Source organism: Nyctibius grandis, chromosome 15 (assembly GCF_013368605.1).
Source record: "Nyctibius grandis isolate bNycGra1 chromosome 15, bNycGra1.pri, whole genome shotgun sequence".
NCBI lineage: Eukaryota > Metazoa > Chordata > Aves > Nyctibiiformes > Nyctibiidae > Nyctibius > Nyctibius grandis.
In genome coordinates this window covers 125,810-143,461 of record NC_090672.1, presented here as the reverse complement: position 1 = coordinate 143,461, position 17,652 = coordinate 125,810, and the positions used below count along the sequence as shown (strand labels likewise).

General features: G+C 55.6%; 1 non-coding gene across 1 annotated transcript; it reads right to left on the bottom strand.

The window, feature by feature from the left end:
- Positions 1-8,873: 8,873 nt before the first annotated feature.
- On the bottom strand, positions 8,874-8,955 carry TRNAS-GCU (transfer RNA serine (anticodon GCU)). The gene has a single exon. It is a non-coding gene; the product is annotated as a tRNA-Ser (tRNA).
- Positions 8,956-17,652: the final 8,697 nt, after the last annotated feature.

Sequence of the window (17,652 nt, the reverse complement as noted above, 5' to 3'; positions counted from 1 at the left end):
CCCCCCTGCCTGGTCACATCCTGCTGTATCCGAAGACCTCTTCTCTCACCCGCCTGGCACGTCCCACCCACAGGCACCTGCGTTAACTTGGCCAGAGTCACCTGCAAAGCCCTCATGAAATGCAGGGTCCCACGTGTTAAACATTCTCCAAGGCGGAAGCAGGGGCATGGCCCAACAGTTGATGGACCTCCAGTGTTTGGTGGGCCTGGGTTGGGCATTTATTTGTAATTAAAGGGTGATTCGAGAAGGTCCGTCCAAACGCAAGGAAGCTGCCCTGTCCAAGTCAAGCTCCTTCGCAGCCTATATCTCAGCTGGCCTTGCCACTCCCGGGCATGTCCGAGTAAAACGCAACAGGGCTCCTGAAGACAGCAGCCACTATGGAAGAAGACATCTATGGTAGGACTAGCTCTCCTGAGGAAGCTCCTTGTCATGCCAATAATGCAAAAGGAGCATTGCTGAACTGCAGATGGTGGAGAAGTGCCCGGTTGTTGGTTAGAGAGTGCTGGCCGTGCATCCTGAGCCTTGGAAAGAACCATGGCTGGCAAAGAATCCAACCAATGCCCTGTCTGGCATGCTAGACCATCCACCAAGGACAACAGAGACAAAATGCATGCAGCCCATTGCACGAAAACTGTCCTGCCAACCGAGGAGACAAGAGGCAAAATGAACTGAGACTTACCAACTTCACAGAGCAGAGGAAGGCACGAGGAGAGGATAGAGGAGCTGGGAGTTGGTCACACTTTTATAGTGCGGTGCAGAGCCCCAGGGGAGCTGAAAACCGACACAAACATGAAGCATGTTGAGAAACAGCAATTTTGGCTTCTCAAAGCTCTGCTGGTAGATGAAAGACATGCCTCCTTGGCCTGAAATGCTTGACTCCCTTTTCACCCATCATCAGTAGCACTGAAGTGATTTGACAGCAATTATGTTTCTTCCGCAGACCAACACTCGTTTGAGGCCTCATTCCAGTTGCTGCTGAAGCCTTGCAGCAGATTCAGGCCATGCGTAGGCGTTGTGCACGTCCTGCCCTTCCTGGGGAACACGGCCAACACTTACTTAGGACTGTGCCTGTGGAGCACGCCTGAAGGCCACTCAGAAGGGTCTCTCTTTGACAGGCTGAGGCCGACCCTGAGCAACACCAGGGCCTGCGGGCTATGGCGTTGCTCAGAGCCCAGCCAAGCCTCTGCAGGATGGCTGTTCTGCTGAGGGGCAGAGAGCGGAGGAGACTCAGATCCCCGGGGTGATTGGAAGGTGATGGTCAAACAAGGCCCTCCTGTGGCCTCGAGAGAAACTCTGTTGTGTGCAGGGGTGGGGACACTGAGGCTGTTGCTGGAGGGTATCAGGCTACTCGGTGGCAGATCGCTGCTCCCCTCGGGCCTCAGTGATGCACATGCTTTCCAGCTATGCAAAGGGAGCCCAGCAGTTCAGCTGTTGTCTTCAGTCAGGAAAGGCCAGAGCCTTTTCTCTGGGAACTGCGCAGCCCTTGCCTTGCCTGCCAGGACCTTAGTCATTACTCTTCTGAGGAGAAGCAATGGCTCAACATGGCCCTGGAAAGTGATGAAGGAGCCTGCTGACTCATGCCTGACAGTGAGCCATCACCAAGTGCACCTGTTTGCTTTGGCACAGTCTTCCCAAACAACTCTCATCTTTGCATCATTGCCGGGTGGTTTGTTCAGGTCACTGACCCGGAGGGTCTGGCTTGTTTTCCCCGGCTCGGGGACAGATCGGCACATTCAGGGCCCCTTAATTGCAAGGTGGCACCAGCAGACCACCTTGGAGTCACCTGTGAGTCACCAAAAAGTGCTGAGGCACTATGAGAGGCCTCAGCTCCACCTCGGTGCGAATCATCCATGCACTGGCATCAGGGGCTCTGGGTGAAACGGACTGCGACGTGCAGAGGGCCCTAGGAGCAACCTCATGTCCGCATTCCTACAGAAACGCAGCTTTTTGCACAGTGTTGTCATGGCTGTTAGCATCTTGCCCAACCACTTGGTGACTCCTTGAAGTCCTGTCATGTTCCTTGGTGAAACAGCAGCCAAAGGAGGACAGCACGGACGTGCCCTGACATTCCCACTCCCGGACGTTTCTGGGGCATGGACCAAATCGAGGAAAGTTGCTGCCCCTATGTGTCCAGGGCCTGGGGAGCCTGCTTTTCTGACAGACCGGTGTGACAGACCACCGGAAGGAAGCTGCAGCCACTGAGAGGCACCAGAGCGTGCTCCCTGTGACCCTGCGAGACATAGAGGAGACTGTGCCAGGCTGCCGTGCCGTTTGGGAGAAGGGTCTTGGAAGGGGGTTGTTGTCCTCTCCTGAGAAGGATTGATGACTCTGTCTCACTTCTGCCATCGTTTCCAACAGGGCCATGCTCTGGGGCTGTTGTGCCATCCTGCTGGGACAGTCGACCCAGTGCCACAGCTCACAGCAGAAACGTGCTCACCCCTTACAGGCAGAAAGAGGTCCCAGGAGTCAGCCTGGCACCAGGGTGGGAGGTAGCCACCCATGCCTCTTTTCCAGGTGGAACTGGAAGTGCACGGACAAAGCAGCCAGCGAGGCTCCCTCCTGAAATGCTCTGAGGCTCCGTGAGGAACTTGCGGGGCACTCGACCATGTCCTCAACTGAAGGGCAGGGAAGTGGCTGCCTACCTCTTCCAGTTCCCAAAGCCTCGAGACGTGGCCCTTTGAGACGTGGTGCAGCCCCGCAGAAGAGGAATGGGTTACCCACAGCAGTTTCCACGGGGGAAGCTGCCAGCAGGAACCAGCCCCGAGGGAAACTCCTCGAATGGGGCGAGCTGCCCTATGGCGGCTCTGTTCCCAGCCGGTGCACTAATGGGTGAGGGCTCAAACTACTGATGTGCACCAGCAAGTGCCAAAGGCCACGGTGGGTAAGGAGAGAAGTTGAGTACAGCCTTGCTGCTCCTCCCTCTCTGCTCTCCCTTCCAGCAATTGAGTGGTCGTGCAAAGAGGAGCAGACGCCAGGACAGACACTCTGCTCCTCACGTAGCCTCCTTTGCCACCAGACAGGAGCATGACATAGCCCGTCCCCACTCCGCTACAGCAGGCAGTGAGTACCATTGTTGGGCTGCTCTCCTCCTTGGCCTGCCATCCTGCCCTGCTGCTGGATGCAGGAAGGGTGGGGAGGCGTTCCTCTACTGCAGGAGGAGCCCGGCATTTGCTGCGCCTGAGCAAAGCTGAGGCAGCGGGAGAAGGCACATGCATCCACCTGCCTCAGCAAGCGTGTGGTAACACCTGGGGGCAGGAGGCGGACAGCACAGGCCCATCCTTGCTCCGCAGGATGCCTTCTGCTTTGAACTGCAGCCACAAGAGGACATGTCCTTCCAGGGCTGGCAAGGCAACGGAAAGTGAAAAGCACCCTCAGCCAAATGCCTATGAGTTTACTCCTCAGCCACTTGGACAACGCTTTGCACCCTTGAGGATGACTACCCACTTTGAGAATGAGAATTTTGAGAATGAGAATTGACAGATTTCCATAGAACAAGACCTTTATTTCCCCTCCCCCTTCCCCTTTTATGCTCCGTTTTGAGGAGGGACCTCAAATGACCGTTGCTTTGAGGAGCCAGCACCCAAAGCATCACTGTGCTCTCATCCAGTAGGGAAATGCAAGCCAGAGCTTTCAGATGAAAGAGACAAGTTCTTCATCTCTTGTCTGTGCTTTACAAGCCTCAGATCGCGGTTTGTTTACGTGCTTCACAAAGAAACTATGTTCCAGGTCTCCTCAGGCACTGGCTCACCATATAAATAGCCTCTGCCACTCCAGGCCCTTCCATCCACAGCGCTTTCCTTGCTCTCCACAGTGAACTTGGTAAGTCTGAACTCACTCCTTCTCTTCCTGCTGGTAGGATTCCCGTCAGGGGGATTGCTTCCCTTCTGTTCATGGTCCTTCTGATACATTGTCCAGGCTTGAAAATACACTGTGCTTCCCTCTCCTGGGAGGTGAGCCGGTGAGGGAAGAGGGAAGGCTTTGTTCCCTTCTGAGGGGGAGTCAGCTGGGCTCTTTTGTAGCAGTGGCTCTGCTGAAGTCTGAGCCTGGACCACCAGTACCTTCCAGTCACCAAGTCTATCCTCCCCCATCCAGAGCACAGCGACCTGCCTTGGTCACTCTTGGCACGGAAAGGAACTTTCCAGGGGGATCTGGCCCTACCCAGGCACTGTTTGTTCTCAGAGGAGCCAAGCTGGGCGTGTGTAAGGGCCCCACAGCTAACGCCCTCTGCTCCCTCCCGGTCTCACAGGGTCACCTCCCTCCAACCAGACATGTCGTGCTACAACTCGTGCCTGCCAGCCGCCTGTGGCCCAGCCCCGCTTGCCAACAGCTGCAACGAGCCGTGCGTCATCCGGTGCGCCGACTCCAGCGTCGCGATCCAGCCCTCGCCAGTGACGGTGACGCTGCCCGGCCCAATCCTCAGCTCCTTCCCTCAGAGCACAGCCGTAGGATCCACCGCGTCGGCTGCCGTGGGGAGCTCTCTCAGCGCTGGCAGTGTGCCCATCGCTTCTGGGGGCTTCCTGGGGCTGGGGGGCTTTGGGTGGTCTGGTCTGGGCCGTGGGCTCTGCGGGCCTCTGGGACGGGGCAATCTCTTATGCTGAAGCCCGTGCATTGCCTGCCGTGGTCGAGCACCAGGAGCCTCAAGGAAAGCCCTGGAGCCAGCCCTGAGAGCGCGGCCATGGTCTGCAGAGGAGCCGAGCTCCCACCGCTCTGCCTGGAGGAAGGGGCCTGCGCTGGCCTCCCGTCTCTTCCCAGGAGGCCTCTCTCTTTCCCCACCTTGCTCTGCTTTACCTTGTGCTCCCCGTGAAGTACCTCCTCCTTCTTTCCATAGCAATGGGTCTAGGTGACACGCGATTGCCAGAGCCTTGAAGGGGAATTGGAAAAGAAGCATCCCTTCAGGAAAACCTGAAGGAGGTTTTCCTTCAGGCGGCAGCACTTCTCTGAGCTTTACTCAGCCTCCAAAATGCATTGCTTAAGTGCTCGTCTTTTCCATTTTCCTCTGATTTTCTCATTAAAGATATCGGGCATCAGCTTTGCAAGAGAGTCGTGTTTCATTCTCCCCTCTTCTCCAGGCCCAGCCAGCTGAGTATCCAAAAGAGTTCCTCCCTTGGTAAACCTGTGGGTTTCTCCATAGTTCCTGGGTTGGAGAGAGCCTCGTCTTTCCCCCCTGACATCCCGTTGCAATGGAGACAAGGCCACATTGGGGTGAGAGCTCCTGTGGAAGGAGCCCCATCACTCATCGGCACACCTTGAGAGCTGCAAAACTAAGTATGAAGGTTTCATAGAGTCTCCCTGGTTGATAAACACCTCAAAAGATCATCTGGTCCAACCTTTTGTGGGCAAAGGAGCCTAGATGAGATTATGTAGCACCCTGTCCCATTGCATCTTGAAAACCTCTCGTCATGGGTCTCTATCACGTCCCTGGGGAGGTTGTTGCAGTGAATGATTGTTCTCACTGTAAAAAATGTCTTTCTTATAGCAAGGTGAAACCTCTCCCAGTTGTTCCCTGTCCCTTCATGTGGCTCTTTGTTAAGAGAGAGTCTCCGTCCTCTTTGTAGCATCCTTTAAGTACTGGAAAACTGTGGTGAGTTCAGGGGAAGAGCACCACAGGACAGCACGACACTCAGTATGGGTTATTTTGAGAGAGGAACCAGAGGTGGGGGAAGGGAGGTTTCAGGGTGGCACTGGGAGGAAGAACTGTGATAAAACTAGAGGGAAGATGGGATAACATGGCTGTCACTCAAGAATTGGTTGCTGTTTGGCATGCTTGCCTGGCCATGCTCTGCTTCTGATCAGTGCAGCCTGTCCTGTCTTCTTCTTAAGTTCTATTCCTAACTGTTTTCCCTGGCGAGGGGCTCTCTGTTCTGTGTGTATGTGTGTGTCTGGAAGTCCAGGGGCCAGCAACCGGAGTCAGACCCAGGTCGCCGTGGTTCCTGTCTCAGTGGTGCCGGTCACTGGAGTGGGACCAGAGGTCATTGGCACCGTTTGTCTGGGGCGCTGGCACCGAGACAGACCAGGGCCAGCCGAAATAATTTTCCAGCAAGTGGAGCATGTGAGGGCATGCAAGTCAGCGTGTGATTGCTCTCGAGTATCAAGCCAGATGACGCAGTGTAAAGCGCCTTGGGAGCCACGTAGGGGTGTGTGTCTGTAAAAAAGGAGGAGGCTAGCGGAGGCACCAGAGGGTCCTGGCCAACTGCCAGAGACACCTTAGGGCCTGTTTCTGTCTGTGTGCGACTCTCGAGGGGCGAGAGAACTGGCTACCAGAAGGACCAGGGTGTCCACACAATCACAGAATCACAGAAAGGTTAGGCTTGGAAGGGACCTCTGGAGATCGTCTAGCCCAACCCCGTGCCAAAGCAGTTTCCCCTAGAGCTTATTGCACAGGGTTGTGTCCAGGCGGGTCTTGAATATCTCCAGAGAAGGAGACTCCACAGCCTCCCTGGGCATCCTGTTCCAGTGCTCTGTCACCCTCAAAGTAAAGGCCAACTGGAGCCAGGGACCAGCTACAGGGTAGACGGGGTGTCTCAGTCCAGCTGGTGGAGGGATCCACGTTGTACACGTGTGTAATATTTTTCCGCCTCACAGACCTTCATTATCATCAGCCAGAAAGGGGACCTGGACGAGGCCCTCAGTGCCCTTTGCTGAGGGCTGAGTGTTTCTGCCTGGGTTGATCGGTGTGGTCGGCCATGCATATGTGGTGTGGGCTGAAGAACCACCCACTTTAGAAGAAGATCGGGTTCGAGACCAGCTAAGGAACCTTCAGTGCACAAGTCCGTGGGACATGATGAGGTGCATCCGCGGGTCCTGAGGGAACGGGCGGATGAAGTTGCTAAGCCGCTACCCATCATTTTACGGTTTTAAACTGAAAGAGGGTAGATTTAGATTAGATATTAGGAAGAGATTCTTGACTGTGAGGGTGGTGAGGCACTGGCACTGGTTGCCCAGAGAAGTTGTCGATGCCCCCTCCCTGCCAGTGTTTAAGGCCAGGTTGGATGGGCCTTTGAGCAACCTGGTCTAGTGGAAAGGTGTCCCTGCCCATGGCAGCGGGGTAGGAACTAGATGATCTTTAAGGTCCCTTCCAAGCCAAACCATTCTGTGATTCTATGATTCTCTGATTCTATACGTGGATTTGTGAGTGTGTGCGCCTTCCGGGAGGCGTGCTCAGGCCTCGCTGCTGGCTGGGCCTGGAGGCACGGAGCTGTGGCAGCCTGAGCTCTGCTGGGCTCCTGGGTTCAGCAGCCACTGAACAGAAAGGGATCGTTGTGGGCTGTCCAAACTGCCAAGCACGTCTGTCGATGAGGAAGAGTTCTGCTCTTCTTCTCTTCCCTGAGGCCGGACAGGTGAGATTAAGGTGCTGATGAAGAAGCTGACCTGTCTGCAGCAGGCACCCCCTTTCTCATCTCCCAGGGACTCTCCCTCTGGATGCAGACCCAGCCGGGCTGGCAGCGGGGGCAGTGGTCCCCTTCACCTGTCTCACAGACCTTAGGGATACGCGAGGCTGGTGGGGGGGGTCAGCAGCATTCTGAGCGCTGAGCCCCTTGGCCAATCTCCAGTCTCTCCTTCTTGCATCTTGCTTGCACGCTGGTGTGTCCAGGCACACTGCTCACAGGTGCTGCTGACCATGAGCCACGAGGCATCCTTGGAACTGCAAACCTACTGGGAATAGCGCCCAGAGGAGAGCAGGGAGAGCAAGAGGCCCACGGTCGTGGGCAAGAGAGATGCCGAGGAAATGTCCAGAGGTTGCGAGAGGGAGGAAGGTGTCCAGAGAGGCAGAAGTGCAAATGCATGTAAGAGAGGGGAGGTTGTGTGGGCAGGAAGAGGCTCCAGCCACCTCTGTGCCTTTCATAACCACACTGGATCGTCCCTGTCCCTCTGACCCCTGCCAAGTCGCTCCTGACCACCTGGGACAGCGCATCCCTCGGTAGCACGGCCTGCCGCTGGCTATTCCTGTCTCCACAGGGGTCTTCCCTGCAGATCCCTGCTTTGTCACAGAACTGGTTAAGGGCTTGGTGTGTCCAAAATATGAGGGGAGGCTGTGAGAGCTGGGATTCTTCCCATACCTGAAGGAAGGGAATGAAGAGGAAGCCAGAGTCTTCTCAGAAGTACCAAGGAGAAGCAATGGGCACAAATTAAAACACATGAAATTCCATCTCAAGGCGAGAAACCACTTTGTTACCGTGAGGGGGGTTCAAAGAGCAGACCAGGTTGCCCAGAGAGGTTGTGGAGTCTCCATCCCTGGAGATGCTCAAAACCCAGCTGGACTATGTCCTAAGCAACCAGCTCAAGTTGACCCTGCTGGAGCAGTTGGCTTGGACTAAAGGATCTCAGGAGGTCCCTTTCGACCCCAGCAATTCTGAGATTCTGTGAACCGATAAGAGCAATGTCTCTCACGCAAAATATCTTCCTTGAAATGTTCTGTGGCAGAAAGCGGTTTACGCCTATTGTGTTTTTTGTTCCCGTGGTGGGCTGAGCCTTACTGAAGGCAAGGTGAGCAACATCCACTGCTCTTCCCTTCTCCACCAAGCTAGTCACCTCACTGCAGAAGGCTACCATCTCGGTCAAGCATGACTTCTCCTTCGTACAAGTGTGCTTCCTACTCCCAACCACCTTCCTCTGTTTGGAAACTACTTCCAGGATGGTTTGCTCTATCATCTTCCCAGGGATTGCAGACAGGCTGATGGTCCTGTCCTGTGAGTTCCCTCGATCTTCCTTCTTTCCCTTCTTGTTCCTCTTGCCTGTATGGAGACAGAAGAGGCTGAGGTGTGTCCTGAGCCACTTCAAAACCTTGCAAGTTCTTTTCAGGCCACTCTCCTCTCAAAACAAAGGCGCACATTGAGCTGCTCACACTCAGAAGCTCTGACCACTGTTGGGCTGACCGACGAGGATGGGATTCGAACCCACGCGTGCAGAGCACAATGGATTAGCAGTCCATCGCCTTCACCACTCGGCCACCTCGTCAGCATGCTGCAGCTGCTCCTGCCACTGCTGCCGCTGCCACTGCTCCTGATCTTGCTGCTCCAGCTGCTCCTGTCCCTGCTCCAGCTCCTTCTCTTGCTCCTGACGCCTACACCTTTTTATACTGGCACTCCCTCTTGTGGATATGAAAAATTCCTGGGATTCACTTTCTGGGTTCTTAACAAAGACTTTCCTAACAAAGTAGCCACGGCCATCATTAGCTCTCATTAATCCAGCAGTCTGCTGAGTCCCTGCTGCAATCAATGCAGCACAGGGACGTTGAACGGAAAGTTTGGACTGCCTTCATGCTTTGTTTTGCGGCTTTCGAGGTGTGTCGATGGATGACGGGGCTCCTTCCACAGGAGCTCTCACCCCAATGTGGCCTTGTCTCCATTGCGACGGGATGTCAGGAGGGAAAGACAAGGCTCTCTCAAACCCAGGAACTATGGAGAAACCCACAGGTTTACCAAGGGAGGAACTCTTTTGGATACTCAGCTGGCTGGGCCTGGAGAAGAGGGGAGAATGAAACACGACTCTCTTGCAAAGCTGATGCCCGATATCTTTAATGAGAAAATCAGAGGAAAATGGAAAAGACGAGCACTTAAGCAATGCATTTTGGAGGCTGAGTAAAGCTCAGAGAAGTGCTGCCGCCTGAAGGAAAACCTCCTTCAGGTTTTCCTGAAGGGATGCTTCTTTTCCAATTCCCCTTCAAGGCTCTGGCAATCACGTGTCACCTAGACCCATTGCTATGGAAGGAAGGAGGAGGTACTTCATGGGGAGCACAAGGTAAAGCAGAGCAAGATGGGGAAAGAGAGAGGCCTCCTGGGAAGAGATGGGAGGCCAGCGCAGGCCCCTTCCTCCAGGCAGAGCGGTGGGAGCTCGGCTCCTCTGCAGACCATGGCCGCGCTCTCAGGGCTGGCTCCAGGGCTTTCCTCGAGGCTCCTGGTGCTCGACCACGGCAGGCAATGCACGGGCTTCAGCATAAGAGATTGCCCCGTCCCAGAGGCCCGCAGAGCCCACGGCCCAGACCAGACCACCCAAAGCCCCCCAGCCCCAGGAAGCCCCCAGAAGCGATGGGCACACTGCCAGCGCTGAGAGAGCTCCCCACGGCAGCCGACGCGGTGGATCCCACGGCTGTGCTCTGAGGGAAGGAGCTGAGGATTGGGCCGGGCAGCGTCACCGTCACTGGCGAGGGCTGGATCGCGACGCTGGAGTCGGCACACCGGATGACGCACGGCTCGTTGCAGCTGTTGGCAAGCGGGGCTGGGCCACAGGCGGCTGGCAGGCACGAGTTGTAGCACGACATGTCTGGTTGGAGGGAGGTGACCCTGTGAGACCGGGAGGGAGCAGAGGGCGTTAGCTGTGGGGCCCTTACACACGCCCAGCTTGGCTCCTCTGAGAACAAACAGTGCCTTGGGAGCTCAGCGGACAGAGATGTGGGCTGGGGCATGAGTCAAGAAAGCGCTGTCCAGCAGGAAGGGCCACAATGGTGCACTGCTCTGCTTTTGGCAGAAGACCGCAGTGCACCCTCCACTCCGCTGCCTTTACCTCCCCCCTGCCTGGTCACATCCTGCCACATCCGAAGACCTCTTCTCTCACCCGCCTGGCACGTCCCACCCACAGGCACCTGCGCTAACTTGGCCAGAGTCACCTGCAAAGCCCCCGTGAAATGCAGGATCCCACTTGTTAAACATTCTCCAAGGCGGACAGGGGCATGGCCCAACAGTTGATGGACCTCCAGTGTCTGTAGAGAGGGGGTTTCTGGGCATTTTGGTGGGCCTGGGTTGGGCATTTATTTGTAATTAAAGGGTGATTCGAGAAGGTCCGTCCAAACGCAAGGAAGCTGCCCTGTCCAAGTCAAGCTCCTTCGCAGCCTATATCTCAGCTGGCCTTGCCACTCCCGGGCATGTCCGAGTAAAACGCAACAGGGCTCCTGAAGACAGCAGCCACTATGGAAGAAGACATCTATGGTAGGACTAGCTCTCCTGAGGAAGCTCCTTGTCATGCCAATAATGCAAAAGGAGCATTGCTGAACTGCAGATGGTGAAGAAGTGCCCGGTTGTTGGTTAGAGAGTGCTGGCCGTGCATCCTGAGCCTTGGAAAGAACCATGGCTGGCAAAGAATCCAACCAATGCCCTGTCTGGCATGCTAGACCATCCACCAAGGACAACAGAGACAAAATGCATGCAGCCCACTGCACGAAAACTGTCCTGCCAACCGAGGAGACAAGAGGCAAAATGAACTGAGACTTACCAACTTCACAGAGCAGAGGAAGGCACGAGGAGAGGATAGAGGAGCTGGGAGTTGGTCACACTTTTATAGTGCGGTGCAGAGCCCCAGGGGAGCTGAAAACCGACGCAAACATGAAGCATGTTGAGAAACAGCAATTTTGGCTTCTCAAAGCTCTGCTGGTAGATGAAAGACATGCCTCCTTGGCCTGAAATGCTTGACTCCCTTTTCACCCATCATCAGTAGCACTGAAGTGATTTGACAGCAATTATGTTTCTTCCGCAGACCAACACTCGTTTGAGGCCTCTTTCCAGTTGCTGCTGAAGCCTTGCAGCAGATTCAGGCCATGCGTAGGCGTTGTGCATGTCCTGCCCTTCCTGGGGAACACGGCCAACACTTACTTAGGACTGTGCCTGTGGAGCACGCCTGAAGGCCACTCAGAAGGGTCTCTCTTTGACAGGCTGAGGCCGACCCTGAGCAACACCAGGGCCTGCGGGCTATGGCGTTGCTCAGAGCCCAGCCAAGCCTCTGCAGGATGGCTGTTCTGCTGAGGGGCAGAGAGCGGAGGAGACTCAGATCCCCGGGGTGATTGGAAGGTGATGCTCAAACAAGGCCCTCCTGTGGCCTCGAGAGAAACTCTGTTGTGTGCAGGGGTGGGGACACTGAGGCCGTTGCTGGAGGGTATCAGGCTACTCGGTGGCAGATCGCTGCTCCCCTCGGGCCTCAGTGATGCACATGCTTTCCAGCTATGCAAAGGGAGCCCAGCAGTTCAGCTGTTGTCTTCAGTCAGGAAAGGCCAGAGCCTTTTCTCTGGGAACTGCGCAGCCCTTGCCTTGCCTGCCAGGACCTTAGTCATTACTCTTCTGAGGAGAAGCAATGGCTCAACATGGCCCTGGAAAGTGATGAAGGAGCCTGCTGACTCATGCCTGACAGTGAGCCATCACCAAGTGCACCTGTTTGCTTTGGCACAGTCTTCCCAAACAACTCTCATCTTTGCATCATTGCCGGGTGGTTTGTTCAGGTCACTGACCCGGAGGGTCTGGCTTGTTTTCCCTGGCTCGGGGACAGATTGGCACATTCAGGGCCCCTTAATTGCAAGGTGGCACCAGCAGACCACCTTGGAGTCACCTGTGAGTCACCAAAAAGTGCTGAGGCACTATGAGAGGCCTCAGCTCCACCTCGGTGCGAATCATCCATGCACTGGCATCAGGGGCTCTGGGTGAAACGGACTGCGACGTGCAGAGGGCCCTAGGAGCAACCTCATGTCCGCATTCCTACAGAAACACAGCTTTTTGCACAGTGTTGTCATGGCTGTTAGCATCTTGCCCAACCACTTGGTGACTCCTTGAAGTCCTGTCATGTTCCTTGGTGAAACAGCAGCCAAAGGAGGACAGCACGGACGTGCCCTGACATTCCCACTCCCGGACGTTTCTGGGGCATGGACCAAATCGAGGAAAGTTGCTGCCCCTATGTGTCCAGGGCCTGGGGAGCCTGCTTTTCTGACAGACCGGTGTGACAGACCACCGGAAGGAAGCTGCAGCCACTGAGAGGCACCAGAGCGTGCTTCCTGTGACCCTGCGAGACATAGAGGAGACTGTGCCAGTCTGGACAGGTCTGGGGAGAGCTCAAAGGCCAGGTGCGTGTCCCCAGCCCTGAGAGCTGCCTGGAAAAAGCCTCTGACTGCACATGCTGCTTGGAAAGATGGGCCCGGCTGTCACCCAGGCTGCCGTGCCGTTTGGGAGAAGGGTCTTGGAAGGGGGTTGTTGTCCTCTCCTGAGAAGGATTGATGACTCTGTCTCACTTCTGCCATCGTTTCCAACAGGGCCATGCTCTGGGGCTGTTGTGCCATCCTGCTGGGACAGTCGACCCAGTGCCACAGCTCACAGCAGAAACGTGCTCACCCTGTACAGGCAGAAAGAGGTCCCAGGAGTCAGCCTGGCACCAGGGTGGGAGGTAGCCACCCATGCCTCTTTTCCAGGTGGAACTGGAAGTGCACGGACAAAGCAGCCAGCGAGGCTCCCTCCTGAAAAGCTCTGAGGCTCCGTGAGGAACTTGCGGGGCACTCGACCCCCCGCATGTCCTCAACTGAAGGGCAGGGAAGTGGCTGCCTACCTCTTCCAGTTCCCAAAGCCTCGAGACGTGGCCCTTTGAGACGTGGTGCAGCCCCGCAGAAGAGGAATGGGTTACCCACAGCAGTTTCCACGGGGGAAGCTGCCAGCAGGAACCAGCCCCGAGGGAAACTCCTCGAATGGGGCGAGCTGCCCTATGGCGGCTCTGTTCCCAGCCGGTGCACTAATGGGTGAGGGCTCAAACTACTGATGTGCACCAGCAAGTGCCAAAGGCCACGGTGGGTAAGGAGAGAAGTTGAGTACAGCCTTGCTGCTCCTCCCTCTCTGCTCTCCCTTCCAGCAATTGAGTGGTCATGCAAAGAGGAGCAGACGCCAGGACAGACACTCTGCTCCTCACGTAGCCTCCTTTGCCACCAGACAGGAGCATGACACAGCCCGTCCCCACTCCGCTACAGCAGGCAGTGAGTACCATTGTTGGGCTGCTCTCCTCCTTGGCCTGCCATCCTGCCCTGCTGCTGGATGCAGGAAGGGTGGGGAGGCGTTCCTCTACTGCAGGAGGAGCCCGGCATTTGCTGCGCCTGAGCAAAGCTGAGGCAGCGGGAGAAGGCACATGCATCCACCTGCCTCAGCAAGCGTGTGGTAACACCTGGGGGCAGGAGGCGGACAGCACAGGCCCATCCTTGCTCCGCAGGATGCCTTCTGCTTTGAACTGCAGCCACAAGAGGACATGTCCTTCCAGGGCTGGCAAGGCAACGGAAAGTGAAAAGCACCCTCAGCCAAATGCCTATGAGTTTACTCCTCAGCCACTTGGACAACGCTTTGCACCCTTGAGGATGACTACCCACTTTGAGAATGAGAATTTTGAGAATGAGAATTGACAGATTTCCATAGAACAAGACCTTTATTTCCCCTCCCCCTTCCCCTTTTATGCTCCGTTTTGAGGAGGGACCTCAAATGACCGTTGCTTTGAGGAGCCAGCACCCAAAGCATCACTGTGCTCTCATCCAGTAGGGAAATGCAAGCCAGAGCTTTCAGATGAAAGAGACAAGTTCTTCATCTCTTGTCTGTGCTTTACAAGCCTCAGATCGCGGTTTGTTTACGTGCTTCACAAAGAAACTATGTTCCAGGTCTCCTCAGGCACTGGCTCACCATATAAATAGCCTCTGCCACTCCAGGCCCTTCCATCCACAGCGCTTTCCTTGCTCTCCACAGTGAACTTGGTAAGTCTGAACTCACTCCTTCTCTTCCTGCTGGTAGGATTCCCGTCAGGGGGATTGCTTCCCTTCTGTTCTTGGTCCTTCTGATACATTGTCCAGGCTTGAAAATACACTGTGCTTCCCTCTCCTGGGAGGTGAGCCGGTGAGGGAAGAGGGAAGGCTTTGTTCCCTTCTGAGGGGGAGTCAGCTGGGCTCTTTTGTAGCAGTGGCTCTGCTGAAGTCTGAGCGTGGACCACCAGTACCTTCCAGTCACCAAGTCTATCCTCCCCCATCCAGAGCACAGCGACCTGCCTTGGTCACTCTTGGCACGGAAAGGAACTTTCCAGGGGGATCTGGCCCTACCCAGGCACTGTTTGTTCTCAGAGGAGCCAAGCTGGGCGTGTGTAAGGGCCCCACAGCTAACGCCCTCTGCTCCCTCCCGGTCTCACAGGGTCACCTCCCTCCAACCAGACATGTCGTGCTACAACTCGTGCCTGCCAGCCGCCTGTGGCCCAGCCCCGCTTGCCAACAGCTGCAACGAGCCGTGCGTCATCCGGTGCGCTGACTCCAGCATCGCGATCCAGCCCTCGCCAGTGACGGTGACGCTGCCCGGCCCAATCCTCAGCTCCTTCCCTCAGAGCACAGCCGTGGGATCCACCGCGTCGGCTGCCGTGGGGAGCTCTCTCAGCGCTGGCAGTGTGCCCATCGCTTCTGGGGGCTTCCTGGGGCTGGGGGGCTTTGGGTGGTCTGGTCTGGGCCGTGGGCTCTGCGGGCCTCTGGGACGGGGCAATCTCTTATGCTGAAGCCCGTGCATTGCCTGCCGTGGTCGAGCACCAGGAGCCTCGAGGAAAGCCCTGGAGCCAGCCCTGAGAGCGCGGCCATGGTCTGCAGAGGAGCCGAGCTCCCACCGCTCCGCCTGGAGGAAGGGGCCTGCGCTGGCCTCCCGTCTCTTCCCAGGAGGCCTCTCTCTTTCCCCATCTTGCTCTGCTTTACCTTGTGCTCCCCATGAAGTACCTCCTCCTTCTTTCCATAGCAATGGGTCTAGGTGACACGCGATTGCCAGAGCCTTGAAGGGGAATTGGAAAAGAAGCATCCCTTCAGGAAAACCTGAAGGAGGTTTTCCTTCAGGCGGCAGCACTTCTCTGAGCTTTACTCAGCCTCCAAAATGCATTGCTTAAGTGCTCGTCTTTTCCATTTTCCTCTGATTTTCTCATTAAAGATATCGGGCATCAGCTTTGCAAGAGAGTCGTGTTTCATTCTCCCCTCTTCTCCAGGCCCAGCCAGCTGAGTATCCAAAAGAGTTCCTCCCTTGGTAAACCTGTGGGTTTCTCCATAGTTCCTGGGTTGGAGAGAGCCTCGTCTTTCCCCCCTGACATCCCGTCGCAATGGAGACAAGGCCACATTGGGGTGAGAGCTCCTGTGGAAGGAGCCCCATCACTCATCGGCACACCTTGAGAGCTGCAAAACAAAGTATGAAGGTTTCATAGAGTCTCCCTGGTTGATAGACACCTCAAAAGATCATCTGGTCCAACCTTTTGTGGGAAAGGGAGCCTAGATGAGATTATGTAGCACCCTGTCCCATTGCATCTTGAAAACCTCCCGTCATGGGTCTCTATCACGTCCCTGGGGAGGTTGTTGCAGTGAATGATTGTTCTCACTGTAAAAAATATCTTTCTTATAGCAAGGTGAAACCTCTCCCAGTTGTTCCCTGTCCCTTCCATGTGGCTCTTTGTTAAGAGAGAGTCTCCGTCCTCTTTGTAGCATCCTTTAAGTACTGGAAAACTGTGGTGAGTTCAGGGGAAGAGCATCACAGGACAGCACGACACTCAGTATGGGTTATTTTGAGAGAGGAACCAGAGGTGGGGGAAGGGAGGTTTCAGGGTGGTACTGGGAGGAAGAACTGTGATAAAACTAGAGGGAAGATGGGATAACATGGCTGTCACTCAAGAATTGGTTGCTGTTTGGCATGCTTGCCTGGCCATGCTCTGCTTCTGATCAGTGCAGCCTGTCCTGTCTTCTTCTTAAGTTCTATTCCTAACTGTTTTCCCTGGCGAGGGGCTCTCTGTTCTGTGTGTATGTGTGTGTCTGGAAGTCCAGGGGCCAGCAACCGGAGTCAGACCCAGGTCGCCGTGGTTCCTGTCTCAGTGGTGCCGGTCACTGGAGTGGGACCAGAGGTCATTGGCACAGTTTGTCTGGGGCGCTGGCACCGAGACAGACCAGGGCCAGCCGAAATAATTTTCCAGCAAGTGGAGCATGTGAGGGCATGCAAGTCAGCGTGTGATTGCTCTCGAGTATCAAGCCAGATGACGCAGTGTAAAGCGCCTTGGGAGCCACGTAGGGGTGTGTGTCTGTAAAAAAGGAGGAGGTTAGCGGAGGCACCAGAGGGTCCTGGCCAACTGCCAGAGACACCTTAGGGCCTGTTTCTGTCTGTGTGCGACTCTCGAGGGGCGAGAGAACTGGCTACCAGAAGGACCAGGGTGTCCACACAATCACAGAATCACAGAAAGGTTAGGGCTTGGAAGGGACCTCTGGAGATCTAGCCCAACCCCGTGCCAAAGCAGTTTCCCCTAGAGCTTATTGCACAGGGTTGTGTCCAGGCGGGTCTTGAATATCTCCAGAGAAGGAGACTCCACAGCCTCCCTGGGCATCCTGTTCCAGTGCTCTGTCACCCTCAAAGTAAAGGCCAACTGGAGCCAGGGACCAGCTACAGGGTAGACGGGGTGTCTCAGTCCAGCTGGTGGAGGGATCCACGTTGTACACGTGTGTAATATTTTTCCGCCTCACAGACCTTCATTATCATCAGCCAGAAAGGGGACCTGGACGAGACCCTCAGTGCCCTTTGCTGAGGGCTGAGTGTTTCTGCCTGGGTTGATCGGTGTGGTCGGCCATGCATATGTGGTGTGGGCTGAAGAACCACCCACTTTAGAAGAAGATCGGGTTCGAGACCAGCTAAAGAACCTTCAGTGCACAAGTCCATGGGACATGATGAGGTGCATCCGCGGGTCCTGAGGGAACGGGCGGATGAAGTTGCTAAGCCGCTACCCATCATTTTACGGTTTTAAACTGAAAGAGGGTAGATTTAGATTAGATATTAGGAAGAGATTCTTGACTGTGAGGGTGGTGAGGCACTGGCACTGGTTGCCCAGAGAAGTTGTCGATGCCCCCTCCCTGCCAGTGTTTAAGGCCAGGTTGGATGGGCCTTTGAG